Raw genomic sequence first — 16,389 nt, forward strand, 5'->3', positions numbered from 1 at the left:
ATAATATTGAAGAAGAAACTGATGATGACAGCGTCTGTGAGAAGGTAAATTAGGAAAACGAAGCGAACCATAACTCAGAACACAAACCAAGCCCTAAAGTAAACTTGGTACCATTTCAAGAAAAAGAAATGATACACAGAGATTAAAAGTATACTTAAAACCAAAAAAATTGCCGATCCTTTCAATTTACAATTTTTCTTGCGCTTTACGAAAGTATTTACGACTATTTCTCTCCTGGTTTTAAAGGGTATTAAAAACAGAATTTAACAATTTATTAAAGATACTGGATAATTTTATAGACTCAAAACTTAGTATATGGTTTCTACAAAATACATATATTTCACGCGTACAACAAGCTGACTAAACAGTAGCCGTATACGCCCTCCATATTGAAGAAATGATATCTGAATTGCGAATTTCAGTAGTGGGGCGGAGAACTAAACGTAGGTATATCCGTGACCTAAATGTTCTTGTTTTGTCATTCTATTATTAATTTATTGATTGTGATATAAACTGTTCATATACGAGTAATTTGATTCACTTGTTTTACGTATAGAATAGGCAGGTTGTAGCAATATTCGGTGGTGTACACCACAGGATATTTAAGGGATTAATCACATTTATTACACACGGCGATTCCATCTAAGAATCGCCGTGAACCAGTCAGAAAAACCTTTATGTACATGCAATACAAGCGAAAAAGACGTCGCACGTTTCCGCTTCCACTCGGATCGCCGCACAACGTCATTTTCGCTCTTATTACAAGGACAAAAAGATTTTTCTGATCGGCTTAATGCGAAACAGTGTCGATAAGAACGGTGACTCCCTAAAGACAAACAAATTATATTTTAAGCCGGAATTTGCGCGTTAGGACATTTGAATAAAGTTCAAAGTGTAAAACCTATAGTCATCACAAAATAAGAGGAACCTTTTGACACTTGGTATCGCGACGTAAGTAGGGATGTGAACTAAACATGTTGGTAACCATATTACAAGGATGTCACGAGAAATCAATTCGAAATTATTCGAGACTATTATATTTTGAGACTTCATAGTTCAAATTTTAATTCACTTTCATTGGGAGATGAGCCAAAATCATCAGTTGAGCTAGTATCACCTGTATGTATAATTATGTGATTTTCAATCATAATATCAATGTCATAATCAAAATCAGAAAATATTATTTTAAGTAATATTGAATTAACTCGGTGAAATTCGGAAATCTATTAGTTACAACTCTATTATTTACAAAAAATAGATTGATGACGTAACGGTTTTTCAGACGTTTCGAGACGAACTCTGCATTTTAGAAAATTGCATTTTGTTTTGGAGTTTTGTTTACTGTTTCGTTGATTACATTCAAAGTTACGTACTATCGTTTTCCTTAGCTGTCAAATAGGGCCTCTTACATTGTAACGACTATAGTTAGGCGTACCTACCTACATACGTAAATATCGTCGCTTGACATCAGGAGTGTTTGTGACCAAGTGTGTGTTTGTTTTATATATTTAAAGAAAATCATATTTTTACCTCCAATTGTTGCTAGCTTCGAAGAAAGATAATACGTTAAAGGACCACTACAGTATATCTCAAATAGGTCAAAACACTATTCATAGGTTAAAAGAACAAAATTATATTACAAACACAGCGAAAACGGAACAACGTTTTTCATAGTCAAGTCACAAAAACCTGGATGGCTATATACGTGTAACTGCGGCGTTGCAGAAAAACATTGAAAACATTTTAAACATTGTTTTATCACACCGAAACAGGCATGTTTCATATCATTGTACTTGCTAATGTAAGATTGTTTATGCCTGTGTCATTGGTGTGTCTATTTGCGTCTGCGTTTTGTTCCTACAATCATTATAAGAACAGATGAAGTGTGGCACTCAGGAATTCTGTGTGTCCCACACATGTCTCAAGTCAGAATAAATAGGCATCATTTATAAGGTCTAATTGTGGACACAAAAATACATAAAAAAGCAAAAAAAAATTAGATTTTAATTTTGTGCTTTTAATTAATGTTTCATTTTGTTGTCATTAATAAATGTAATTTTTGTTTGCATAAATGAATAAAATTAAATCTAAGCAAACAAACAAAATGTTTGCTTAGATTTAATTTTATTTCATTATTAGAATAAAATTAAATCTAAGCAAACCCTCGGACTCTTTAGTATGTGTTAGCGTACAATAAGATTTTTTATTAAATATTTTAGTGCTCTTGTATTCCTGTCACATATTTCGATATATGAAAATTGTATTACTTACGACATTAAGTACCTACTACCTATTAATAACCGTTAGTTTCAATAATGTTAAAACCGTATAGGTTTACCTCTACTTCAGGGCTACTAGTTTACTATCTCTGCGATCTTTATGATTTATAGTGATAGCCACTGTCTAAAGTTCGCTCTTAAGCCCCACTACCCCTATAAATTACGGCACAGTCTTAGAAGCTTACACGTGGTCAATATATGTACAAAAACATTTTTGTAGGAATGTAAGTATTAAACGAACTAACAATGATATCTAAGATTTTAAAATACACTTGCTAACGAGGAAAAAGAAAAACCAAGTAGATAAGTGCACAGATAAATAATTCGAGACGGCAAATGAACTAGAAACGGGCGGCAGTCCTTTTAAGCAATCAATTAAACACCGACACATATAATTACATTTTCCGACTCAATAGTCGAGTAAAACGTAATTAAAATAGTTTATTCTTGTCCGCGTACTGCTAAGGCGAGTTTTTCCACAACTAGATACTACGAAAATGGAGCGGTTTGTGTTAATAGAGCAAGCGAGATCATTTTTTAAAATCGGCGAAATAAATTCATACGTCAGATTCATACATCAGAGATACTAGATAAAAATATGTAATATTCAGTATTTATTATATTCATAGTAGGCTCTATATCACTAAGCAGGTAATTGAGCATACGTCCTAGGCTAGTTTAAAGCATCTGTGTAGGTAATGCATGTAACGCTCTGCCTTTGACTTTGTCAGTCATTAATAAACGGAAACTTGCTACAAATACCTCAATCTGATTTTTTAATTCCATTTTTGGTACGGAATAAATTAATTTACTTTCTATCTATAAGTTATACACAAATTTCAATGCTTAATTACAAAGTGTATTTTTGTACGCGATTATTGAAAAAAATTGTAGGGGCATTTTTTGGTGTATTGAGATGTATTGGGCAAAACGATGATTCTTTATTTAAGTAGTTTAAATACAAGAGTTTTTACTGCTTATTTCTCGCTCTGCGTATAAACTTGCACCATGAGAGAAGAGCCCGCGGAGTTTACTGCAGGGATATAAATTAAATGCTTACGTTTCGCTTGCCTTCTCCGCTAGTTTAATTAAGCGTCTCTCCTTTGTGTCTGCATGTGCGTAAAGGCATTCAACATGTTCGTTGTTGTTCTGAGAGGCGACTTGAACGGCCCTTAGGGTTTTAACCGGAATGGGACGCCAAGGTGTACGAAGCACTTACGACTCATGTCAATGGGACAGAATGGAAATGGTACGTGTTGATATAGATAGCAATGTTATAGGACAGTACAATTGCGCTATTATAATAATTATTATACATATTGTTTTGTATTACAAGAAGTAATTGAATTGTTCTAATAAATTAAGCGATTTCAAAAAGGGTTTCGCGATTTACCTAAGTGAACTAATCATTAGTACCTACCGACATTTTTCGAAGGGGCGTCATCATTCTAAATGGCAGTTTTCCAGTGCCATACTGTTTGCCATCAAGTACGTAAATATATATCTAGTCGTAAAGAAATAACGACCAAGTGCACCAATTGGTCGTCGACAAATCATCGGTACAAAATGTTATTCCGTATTAGGTCGTATACATGCAACTAAATTGCAGTGACAAATTTAACTATTGTATATCATTTGCAATATCAACTTCGTTGGTTATGCCTACATATGGCTGTGGTATATAGGTACATGCTACACAATGCGTCATTGAAATTGCCTAACACTGTTTGTATCAAACAACAAAAAACCTGCAAACACGGCGCTAATTTGTACAGAAAAATGTACACCGGGTACCAACATGTCCGTTGGATTAAATTCATAAACATGCCGCTCTCGATTAATTTTTTTTCCGGAGAAAATTCGCTTCCATCCGTTCATTTTTCATGTCATTTAGTTTATTTATGGAATGAAAAACCTGCTATTTTCAAGTACCCACCTGATGTTTACAAAAATCACAATTTGCCTATGTGATGCCTTTTTCGTGCACTTCACTATACAACTATGATACACTTTTTAATAAGAAAACACACAAGCATTCTATAACGATGCCATTTCGGAACTAAAAAACATAAAACCGTTAACCTCTTCTTTGGCAGGTACAAAGGAGTTTTTTACCCTTACCGACTTTCTCTCGAACAATAGCTCAAAACGCTTTATATTGTTTTGTCCATTGCACTAAACGAACTTTCTCTATATTGCTGAATAGTAAACTGTTACATCACAATACAAACATTTAAATAGAGTAGTTTTGCAGAAATTGTTAAAAACTCACTAGTAATGCACCATCGATCGAGCTATCCGATCGCTTGGACAATCGTGACGATACTGAAAAACGGTATTCTTTTATCCTGGAATCTCTTAACGAGGTTAGTTTAGGCTAAACTTTTGTGATGTGAGTTTTTTGTTCATTTTATTTCGGCTCCATATGAGTCCGTTTGTTATATTACCCTTTCAACGCTAAGAATTCCTGAGTGAAGGGTTACGCAGCTCGCGCAAGCTCGATATGCGCAAGAGTGAATGTGATGCAATGATTTTGTTATTGCCACCACAGTTAGAACGAGAACACGTTTGGAAAATAATTTGAATACCGAAATGCAGATGGCTTCTTTTATCTGAGAGGCTTTGGGAACGCCGCCGAACTACAAGTTAATTAAGGTTTGCCCATCAATTAAATATTGGTTTTGATTGTTTTCATTTTGTAGATTAAGTTGAGCTCTTCATTTATATTTTAATTGTCTTTTGGTAATTAAGTGATACATTGTTCTAAACTGATTTGAATTTTGCATCTGACTGTACATAAAGGGTAAACGAAAATAGAGTCAATACAAAAACGAAGGAATTACTTCATAGCATTCCATGTGGCATGCGACGAAAGCTTTATTCTTCATGACAGAATACTATAACTTGATAAATTCCTATTGTACCAAGTCATAAGTCCCATAGAGATAAATCGTTTCAGTCAAATCCCGCACATTCGTATCTGGGACGATGCATTCGTTCAACGAACGGATTCACTGAGCGAAACACCAAAATTTATTGGGTTAGTAGTTGCCGTAGGTCGATAAAACTCGGAACCGACGCTAGAAGGACGTAACTCTATAAATTTGGAAGAGAAAAATACGACCCAGGATGGAAAGAAACAGAGTAAACTTTCGCGTAGTGCCTTTCGAAGGTTGTATGACTGAAAAGAGGAATGCGCAGTGCAATTTTGTGATATCTTTTTCACTCTTTCAATGGCGGAACGGCTAGGCGACATACGGACGTTATAGTGTTTGAATTAGCATATTTATTGGTGGTTATACGATGAAATAAATTTATCTTAGCCCATTGGGCTTAGGCTATGTTTGCCTTTTTGTTTACGACACATATTCCCGCTTCCGCTCGGTTGTTTTACGTGGGTGTGGCTGGTGTTACACATACTACGATGTTGGTGCATTTTAAGCTCATTACCAGTATTGCGATCTTATCCGTACAGCAAAAATACTAGTACCTTACCTATTTCTGCCGCCAAGCAGTAATGTGAGCATTATTGTGTTCCGATTTTGAAGGGTAAGTGTGTTGGTGAAACTACAGGCACATGGGACTTGTCAACTTATGTCTATGTATGTGTGTGTTTGTGATGGGTGCGGTGGCAGTGCCCCTCAGATCTTTGTGATTTAAAGCTCTGAGTGGCACTGCAACTGTTATGGACCGAGGTGTCGCTTATTACTAGGCGTACGACTTATTCGTTCCGTCACTTGGTATCATAAAAAATGTAATCTTTTACACCTTATTACACACGAAGGAGATACAGCAATGTCTAATTTTATGCATTTTACAATAAGTATCAAGATTTTATTCCAGACAATAGTGCAGTGTTGCCTGTCCGAGAATAAATCTATTGTAAATTATATCTGCAGTTTCTGCACTCCGCAGTGAACCGTGACAAATTAATCTAAGCGATCAATCAAATTAAAATCTGTACTTAAAAAGATTTGAAATCTGTATCGCAATGTCAACTTTAGTGTCCAGAGCGTTGAGTTCAGTATTCAATGTTAATATTGCAACATGGACTTAACTTCACTTGCTTTTATTGCTACTGGGCTTAATTACTCAATTATTAATTCGACTTGTTTTAGTCTTGATTTTAGTGTTTCCAGCCGTAATTAATGTTCTTTGCTTGCTTTAGTTTCCTTATAATTTTTTGTACTACTAAGTACCTACCAGTAATTTACCTCCCCACCATTAATCCAAGTATTTCCTTACCTGCAACAAGAAAACAAAAGTATTATAAAATTAAATGTTTAATTCGCCAGTCTGCAGAGGCTATAATCCATCATTATAAATAGGTAGCGCGATCTCTACCTGCCCTCGGCACATAACCGAACGCACATACACACACTTCGTAAACGCCTCTGTCAAAACCGGTCCCGGACGTCGCTGGCATACAAATGTATTCCCTCCAACACATTCTCCGTCTTTCATCGGCGCCAAAACATCACATAAATCCCCCTCACTCGCTCACTCGAGCCAACTTCAAGGCAATGCATGAGACGACCAATCAGAGTGCGTAGAGTCATCGCCATATTGAAATGACGCGAATGAGCTGCCCTCTATTGAAACCAATGCGCACCTCGTGTCTCTGTGTTTTCCACAATGTTTTTGTCAGTTTTCCTTACTTTCTATCTTACTTTAAGTAAATTATAGCATAATTCGAGTGAAATTAATAGTGTTACAGCCCTAGTTGTTAAATTTCGACGAGTTTTATTCAGAATTGGTGCTAAAATAAGAAACAAATCGAAAGGACGCCGCGAGTTCCGGACTACCTAAAGCTAAGTTCAGTTCGGAAAGCTTTGTTTTCCAAACATTTCCGAGTAGACATTTTAATTTTCTGTTACATTACAATGTTAAAATACGATAAAGATAATAGCGTAATATTTTTGTTGGTAATTTGATTTGGTCAGATAGAACAAATTTCTAAAAAGTTTACCGCAGCGTTGTAAATACCTACTTCACAATTTGTATGTTTTCTCCCAAATAAAAAAAAAATGTGAATTATATTAAATGTTTTTAGTAAATACTGTATCTGTGACTAGAAATAACCACAATTTTATAATAAAACTCAAATTATTTAAGTAAATTCGATTGCATGAAAGCTATGAAATGTTCATTGACTTCTTACGACAAAATCTAACGATTTTTCACTACTTTGTTTATCAAAAGCTTTATTATCATTGTGTGTACTACATATTTTCAAGACCTATTGTTTTATGTTATAAAGTATTCATCGGTTAATTTGGCCTTTCAATGACCTATAACTTTTATACCGACGGAAAGCAACATTGCAGCGACCGACGGCGCATGCGTTAAAAACCTTCGGCGTCTTGGTAATAACATTGATGCATTGAATCGTTTGCTTTAATGAAAAGACACACTTAATATTTTTTTTACAAAAATGAACTTGATAATGTAATAAAATAGCATTTTTCTGATATCAAAAAACTGAAACAAATGTTGTTGAATTAATAATAACTTAATTTATATTGAATTGAAAGGAAAGATGATTAAATTAGTTAATTATTTTAAATGTTATTAATTATCATTTTAATTACTTTCATACTTCCAAGCTTTTAATATGCATGTGCTTGTTTCCATGGAATTATGATATGTTAAGTTAGTTGTGAGCTTTTCAAATATAATAAACAAATCTTACATCTTACAATGCACTTAAAATATGCACTTCACTCATCCAATGTACTCAGCACAGTGAGCAAAGTGCGATATTGTGGAAGTTGGGTCGCACTCAACGACTCTGAATTCTAAATAGGACACTGATGTATGGACGCATCTGCATACAAACTGTGCTGCTGCTGAAAATCAAGAGAGTTAGTTAGTTTTTTCTCGAGTATTTATCCGGAGATTTTTTCTGAAGCATTTTTTTAGGCTTAGTTGTACAAAGGTATATAGCTTTCGTTTTTCTACCAATGGCTTCTAAAAAACAAACCATTTAAAACCTTCGATTATACAATTAACTTTAAACACGCGTAGATCTCAATTATTTGCCAAAATTGTAATTTTAATCAACAAATTTTACTTTAAAATTATGGTTGTGCTTTCTACGTCACTTTATAGAGATGTGACGAAGTAAATGATGATGTAAAGTGAATAATACAATTACTCATGTATTTACTCTGGTGTTTTTGTAACCAAACGATTTAGTGCCACCACAAAAATTCAATTTGGAAGAAAACAACAAAATTTAATATAGGTCCCATTAATTCAGTAGCGTTTTAAGAATAAGCAGCTTAACCATTTTAACTATTTACCTACTGCAACGTTGCATTACAGAGATAAAATACGTTGCCAAGACTTTGGGCAAAAGAACTGAAAAGAAATGAGATTTAGTGTGGAAATTTTGGAAGTCAGCCGCGCTGCGTTGTGGTGGCTCGCATTAATCAAGGAGGGAAAAATAGGACCGAGTTACTGGACGTCACTTATTTAGATAGTGATACATTGTGGTTTTAACTTACTGTGTTGTATCCTAAAGCCTAAGTATTGTGTTTTGAGGGGAAAACAGAAGGAAACTAAGAAGAGAACATAGCTTTAATGAGCAACTAAAAGAGAATGTCAAATAACAACTAAAGAGGTCAAGAATTCTTTCACACTATCGCGAGGAATAGAAGAGCACGACTTTTGAATTGAATTTTAAGTTGCTTGGAACCTTGAATATTAACAAATTTGTTGCAGTACTTACCTGTTATATAGGTACCTACTGTTGACAACATAAATCATCTCTAGATATTTGCTTGACAGATCTTCAAAGATTTAAAATTAAACTCGACATATTCACAAGTATACTTTAGACTCTAAAATGAGCTAAAAATAAGCCTTACCTTAAACAATGTAATTTAAACAAACGGTACGGATCTGAGCCTACTTAAACAAATTTACAACAATCGTTCCTCTTGAAGGTGACCCAAATTACCATGAAAAAAGTTTAACAGCCCTTTATTTCAGGACAAACAGAGGCTGTTGGTTGAATCCTGTGTAATCCTGGCCACTTATCACGCGTGCAAAATGCAAATTCGGACCGGGCCCGACGCGGAATTAACGAAAACGCAAATCGTTGCACATCACTAGAATCGCTCGGCAATTGTCAAAGTTTGCTACGGGTTAAGGATTTATCAAGGTAATCCTTTTGTTGTATAGTTAGTAGTCGGTAAGATCGTCAACTTTGATCTCATTTTGAAGGACATTCTGTTCTACGCAAACTGGGTAGACTAGGTATTTTTAACCGACTCAAAAAGGAGGAGGTTCTCAATTCGACTGTATTTTTTGTGTATGTTACGCAACTACTCCGACATTTGTGAACCGATTTCATGATTCTTTTTTTGTTGGAAAGAATAGTTCTATGCAATTTTGAAGAAAATATTCCACATCTGATGATGGCAAATTAGGAGATGAATCTGGATTTGACGCACTTTCCGTTAACCGATTTCAACAATATTTAGCAAATAGATGTAATTCCACAAACTTTTGTGCTCGGTCTTTTTGTGTATAAATTTCATTGTATTATTCATAAATTTCAATATCACGGTGTTTTTACTACAGTTATATTAATCTCTAGTAGTTTGTTATTAATATTATCATCATCGCCTCTACGTGACTACAGATGCTGGTTCGCGTCCATTTGGATCGAAGGAGTTTTTCTTTGTGTTTATTCGGTCTTTGTATCAATAATAATAACATTCGGTATATCAGACAACTTTATCACAGAATTATTAATTAACTGAAAATAATGCTTTCCGTATGTAGGTATGTCAAAAACTTGCTTAAGTATTTCTTCAAATCCAAAATAGAACTTAGGTCAAACTCGCCCTAAAATTGTTTATTATATTGATTTAGCGTTTTTTTTAAATCCTTGTTGACCTGTAGCAACCCAGTAAATTGCCGCTCAATTCGAGTTCGACGGTCCGAATCTCTGTGTATATCTCTATGACTATTAATTATAGCAGTAGAGGTCCTTGTGATCTTTAACAACTCTTGTTCGTCCATGGTAGTACTGCCACCTTACCTATTTCAGCCACCAAACAATATGTAAGTAATTACTGCGTTCCGGTTTGGAAGGGTAAGGGTGCTGATGAAATTGTACGCAGGGTGCAGGCACATGGTACTTGTCAACTTATGTCTCAGGGAGATGGGCGCAGTGGGAAAACCCCTCAGATTTTTGCGATTTAAAAGTTTGAGCGGTATTGCAGCTGTTAAGGACAGGCGTGTATTTTACCATCAGGCGCACGACTTATGCGTCCCGTCACTTTATATTATAAAAATAAAATCAAAGTTGCATACATTTGTGAATGTTTATTAGCAATATCGCTCCCTAACGGTCAATAAAACATATTGTGATGAAACCTGCAAGTCGAAAAAGGTTCACAACCCCTGGAAAACGTGTAATGTCCCCAAATTGGGTCAGCGTGCTCTCCTTAGAAAAAACCGTTTTACTGGCTTCCATTACTCTACCTCTGGTTTATCATTTTCATCGCCTATGGATTAACAAAAAAGATCTGTCACTTACACAAAGTATCATGGCGTGAGTAAAAGATGTTAACACTCAATAAGCTTTCATGATATTCATTAAGGCGTTTATAAAAACTTCACACGCCTTTATACAAAATGTAATAACTTAGAGGAAACTTCAGAGTATAGCATGTTTAGACAAGATACAATGTTGCCTAAGAAAAGTATAAGGAGTATTTGCAACTTAACAACAATCGTTATTTTTTTATTACTGAAAAATTAAACAAAATTGTACATTTATAGGTAAACCTCATCTATTCTCCCTGTCTACCTCTATCTATTTGTATGTTAATGGTCAATACATCAAAATTTACAATTTTATGTTACAAAAATACATTACACTAAAGCCAGGACGTATTTAGTTACAATGTAAAACAAATACATTTCCTTCATACTTCATGCAGTTCCTTGCAGTGATTAAGTAAATGAAGGTTTTTGCAAAAGTAGTTTCGAATATATATTTAATTATTTACAAAATAGTCTTACTTTAAAATGCATAAGCACTGTTTAAGTTTTTAAAAAGCAAGAGAATTGGTGTAAGAAAAACGGTTTCTTAATATGAGGTGCAATTTCATACCATAGGCGTTCTGTGTTATAGAGGAATGGAAAATACAATATTACATTTATAATAATAATAATGTACCAAATAATTACATGAAATACTTGGTTTCAAACTAGGGAATTCCCTGTACCTATTATGAGTGCGACAACAAATTTAACTCCGGAATAATACCTAAAACACTTAAGACCAGTACCAATTTAGAAACGTTCATTTCCAAAATTAATTCTACCTAGAATCGAATCCGGGACCTCGTTATTTGGTGAGGTTAAATTTATATGTCAAAATTCATCGATGTGGGTGGTCAATGGGGAGTAAACAAAATTTTTTTTTAATTTCTTCCATCAAATTTTATTGCGCTTTAACACGAATAGCGCCTTCGATCGGTCACTTCAGTGCTTTAGAACTTTAATGACGCCTTACTATTTTCTTTACTCCATTATATTGCACTCAATACTCACAGCAATTAGTCCAATAAAACTAGTACAAAACAGGTTATCTAATAAAGACGTTTCCCTATAATTTGCACGGATCTTTCTGAAATTGCGGACCGTTCAAGGTACACTATTAAAACATGATTACGCTATAAGCTGACGGTTTAGTCGAGGCATTAATTTCAAAGCTAATCTTCGGCCGTTTTAAACCGAGCTATGGTGTGCCGAATCCGAAAGCTTAGCACCTGTTTGTAAGCCGTAATATGGTTTTAGCACCTGCAACACGGTGTTGGTGCAAAAATGGATTGAACTCGAAAGATTTGGCGTTAAATATATTTTAAGCTACTTTGTACAACAACGTTTCAACGTACTAATGTAGTACATGATTTAACAAATAAACTGTGATACTGTGTATTCTTTCTTATGATTTTACATGTTGAATACGAGATAAATGGCATCTATTTCTTAAAACACGAAAGATCATCATCAACTCATTTATACGTCCCACTGCTGGGCACGGGTCTCTTCTTAGGCGAGAGTTTAGGCCATGGTCCGCCACACTGGCCAAGTGCGGGCTGGGGACTTCCCACGTCTTTGTGGATCTTCTTCGACGTGCAGGTTTCATCGCGATGTTGATGATGCTCAAAGTAAATTTAAAATTAAACTTCGCACATAAATTCGGAGAAACTGAGAGATGAGAGAGCCCGGGATTCAAACCCACGGCCTCTGCTTGAAAGATAGGTCAAACCATTACCATTCCACGCCTTTTTCAAGTCAAGAGACAAAATACCTACAACTCGATGTCATATAGCATTCAACCTAAAACCTCCCCATAGAGCACACCTGAGTAACCACTTAGTAAAAGAAACAAGGCAACAATATAGACCCTTGTTAAGCCTATTGCCTCTATAAATTGCAGGCGAGTTATCGACCGTCTTTTTCAATAACACGTCAAAGTTAGTTTCCAATCACTACAACTACCAATACACGTAGCCAAGGTTAAGAACCAATAGGCCCATTTCAGACTTATGTAACGTGTGAATGAGATAATGGAGGTTTGTGCAAACGTTGAGTGATATGTTGCGTACGCGCATAAAGCGTAAAAGCAATACATTCTTTGACGGTCGTGTTTTTTTAAACATTTATTACTTGTAGAAGGCGAGGCAGTGTAGAGAGATAGGCAAAATATTTAAATTTGGGTAGTATGCTTAGTATCCGGGCAATAGTAAGTACTAATAGTATTTATACTCGTATCATATTATGTGATTTTATTACGGAGAACTGGTTAAAGTTTGTTAGTTTCCAATTTACAAGACATTTAAATTTGAAATTAAGCCTTATTTCTTGTGCATACATAAAAGCTCTTTTATAATAATTATAGTGCTACGTAACTTTTTTACACTTCGATTAAGTTTATTGAATATCACTATATTGTACTACCATGATATTCATTTTTTTAAATTGCTCCACTGATTGTTATAATTATTAATACAAAGATCGAGCACTAGGAAATTTATTCGATCCGGCTGGTCCAGCGCCTTCACCATACCGTTGCTGACGCTCTCCAAGTGTAAGGCTGGGTATGACAGGGCGCGACTAGCGCGAGAGCGATATGAAACGCGAGATACTGCTATTCTCGCATAGATCTCTCTCTCGTGCAAATCGCGCCTTATTGTGCTAGCCCTACTGAGCTACGGAATAAACCTAGCTAGCTACTGCAAACCTTACGATTTTTTCTATGTGCTTGTTGCAGATTTTTGTTGTTTCGCCTTAGCGCCATTTTGCACTTCTATAGAGGGAATAGAAATTTAAAAGATACGAAATTGACTTAAATATATCGCACTTAGCTATTATTTTTTATATTTAGGTAATCTATATTAAGTCGCAGTACAACTCCTTGTGAAAGACTTCGTTCAGAGTAGTACTGCTACCTATTTCTGCCGCCAAGCAGTAATGTCAGCATCACTGTGTTCCGGTTTTGAAGAGTAAGAGAGCTGGTGAATTACAGGCACATGCGTCTTTTCAACTTATGTCTCAGGGTGACGGGCGCAGTGGCAGTGCCCCACAGATCTTTGCGATTTAAAGCTTACCATCAGGTGTACAATTTGTCCGTCCTGTCACTTGATATTATAAAAAAAAACTTAAAGCAATGTTTTCCGAAACATAAAATTAGAGAACCACAAATAAATTTACAAATAATATTTAAGATGTACATATATAGCCAATAGAAGCTTACCATCAGGCGCACGACTTGTTCTCATCACTAGATATTATTGAAAAAATTATTTAAGAACTGTTGGAAATATAAGGTAATAAAACTAACATTATCAAACAATTCTTCAACATAACTGTGCAACAATACTACTACTATACGACTATAACCTAAGTACATACATAAATACATTTAATAAAGTAGGTACAATACCTATCTACGTCGTATAACGTCAAAGATAAACGACTAGATAATTGCATTACAAATTGCTTTCCTCCTAATGGTAGCCACGTGTAATCAGTTGAGATTTTAATCTTTAGTTGTTTTAATTTCACAGTGTTACGATGGACACTTCAAATTATCTATAAATGTCTTTCAAACATCAGTAACAGCCAACTACTCTTTGAACTTCGTTTTATACATGTATGATTATACGAACATTATGGAGAAATCTCATTGTACTTAGCTACTTAAATATTATTTTATTGCAGTGTCATACATAACAAATTGCAGGTTACACATATGGGTCACATTAACTGTTCTATATCTATAAATGTTAATAATAGAGTCTAAAAATTGTCAAGAAGCTTAAGACAATTATTTAACAGAACCTACTTCAGCAAATTAATTCATAAATTCCTCATATTTCTTGTCGATGTAAGGTAGCTATTGAATTTGCAATTAATAGTGGTACATAATTAAAATTATGCGGATACATTAAATATATAGCCACTGTACAAAACCACTAAGTATCGAAGCGGAACTGTTTTATGGTAGCACTCCCATTATCAGATAATAACACATCGTTTAAGGGCCCTATGTAAACAACTAAAATGAACGCGCTTTAAACCAGCTTATGCAAAAGCACGCTTACATATAAATCTACTTAACACTGGATGTACGGTATTTACAATATTTCTATTACGATAAATTGGTACGCTAAATTTGGTCGTTTTAGCCCAGGTGAACGCATATCTGCATATTTATGAAACCACGGAAGCCTTAAGGGGCGCATCTTGCTTTTAAAAATGGCAGAAAATTTCTTTTTCTCCCCGTAAGTTTTTTAACAAGATCCTCTTTATTTATACTGTACAAGGGAGGTTTAGATTTATTGTGGGGAAGCGTGACTGATCGGAGAAGTTAGCTAAGGATACGTTTTGGCTGAATTTAAATTGCCTTTTTTACAAACCCTTACCACAGTCCGATTCGAAGGTAAGATAGGCTACAATTTAAAAAATACAATTCCGTACCTTTTCTACCTCTATTCTTCATTTGTTTCCAAGTTAAAACTTAAAAATAATACACAAGATTGACTTTTAACTATGTAAATAAAAATTAGTTATATTCGTATGTTACGATGTTGAAATCGTTTTACTTTATGCTTTAACGTGTGCAAATATAATTAGACAAATCTATTCGATACAAGTTGCGATTTCAGACGCAGAAGTTGCTAAAATATTTGAAATTTTTTTTACTGACATTCCAATTTTGACTACTAAGTCGTTAAATTCATCTCCCACTGCCGCTGAATCCTTACTAAAAGAAAATAATGCAGTTAGTATCACTAATTTAAGGTTCCGTCATGTATTTCCAAACGATATTGTTAAAGCCTTTAAGTCTATAAACATAAAAAATACTGCTGATCTTGATGGTCTTTCAGTCAGAGTAATTAGTTCTATAGTTGATTGTATTGCGCCTTATTTAGCCTGTGTCTTTAATAAATGTGTTGATGATGGTGTCTTTCCTGACCTCATGAAGCAAAGTAAAGTTATTCGACTTTTCAAATCTGGTAATATTTCTGACCCCACCAATTTCAGACCTATATCAATACTACCAACTCTCAGTAAAATATTTGAAAAAATTATTCTAAATCAGATGTGTGCACATTTTTATAGTAATAACTTAATGTCTCCTAAACAATTTGGTTTCACTCGGGGTCGCTCTACAACCGATGCTGGTGTCGAGTTGATTAATCATATATTTGATGCATGGGAAGTCTCACACGACGCTATTGGTGTATTCTGTGACCTTTCCAAAGCTTTTGATTGTGTGCACCATGACACACTGGTCAGGAAACTTCGCCATTATGGTGTGGCGGGACGTGATCTCGACCTTCTAAAATCGTATTTGCGTGGTAGGGTACAGAGGGTTGATGTTAACGGTACGAGATCGTCAGGATCTGCAATTAGCATGGGTGTCCCTCAAGGTTCAATTCTAGGCCCATTTTTATTTTTAGTTTATATTAATAACTTACCTAGCCTTATGGAGGGTATAAAACATGAGATAGTATTGTTTGCTGATGATACTTCCTTATTATTTAAAGTTAAAAGGCACCAATGTTCCTACGAC

General features: G+C 34.9%; 1 protein-coding gene and 1 long non-coding RNA gene across 3 annotated transcripts in view; one reads left to right on the plus strand and one right to left on the minus strand.

Annotated features, from left to right (window-relative positions):
• Window positions 1-16,389, minus strand: part of LOC113237890 (homeotic protein ultrabithorax) — a 192,089-nt gene that overhangs the window by 83,794 nt on the left and 91,906 nt on the right. The window lies entirely within an intron of this gene.
• LOC113237892 overlaps window positions 6,993-16,389 on the plus strand; it is a 33,409-nt gene continuing 24,012 nt past the window's right edge. Inside the window, exons 1-2 of the long non-coding RNA XR_003311073.1 lie at window positions 6,993-7,094; window positions 9,276-9,447. This is a non-coding gene — a long non-coding RNA (uncharacterized LOC113237892). The remainder of the gene's footprint in view (window positions 7,095-9,275; window positions 9,448-16,389) is intronic.

This window comes from Hyposmocoma kahamanoa, unplaced genomic scaffold, assembly GCF_003589595.1.
Source record: "Hyposmocoma kahamanoa isolate Upper Pololo Valley unplaced genomic scaffold, ASM358959v1 94, whole genome shotgun sequence".
Lineage (NCBI taxonomy): Eukaryota > Metazoa > Arthropoda > Insecta > Lepidoptera > Cosmopterigidae > Hyposmocoma > Hyposmocoma kahamanoa.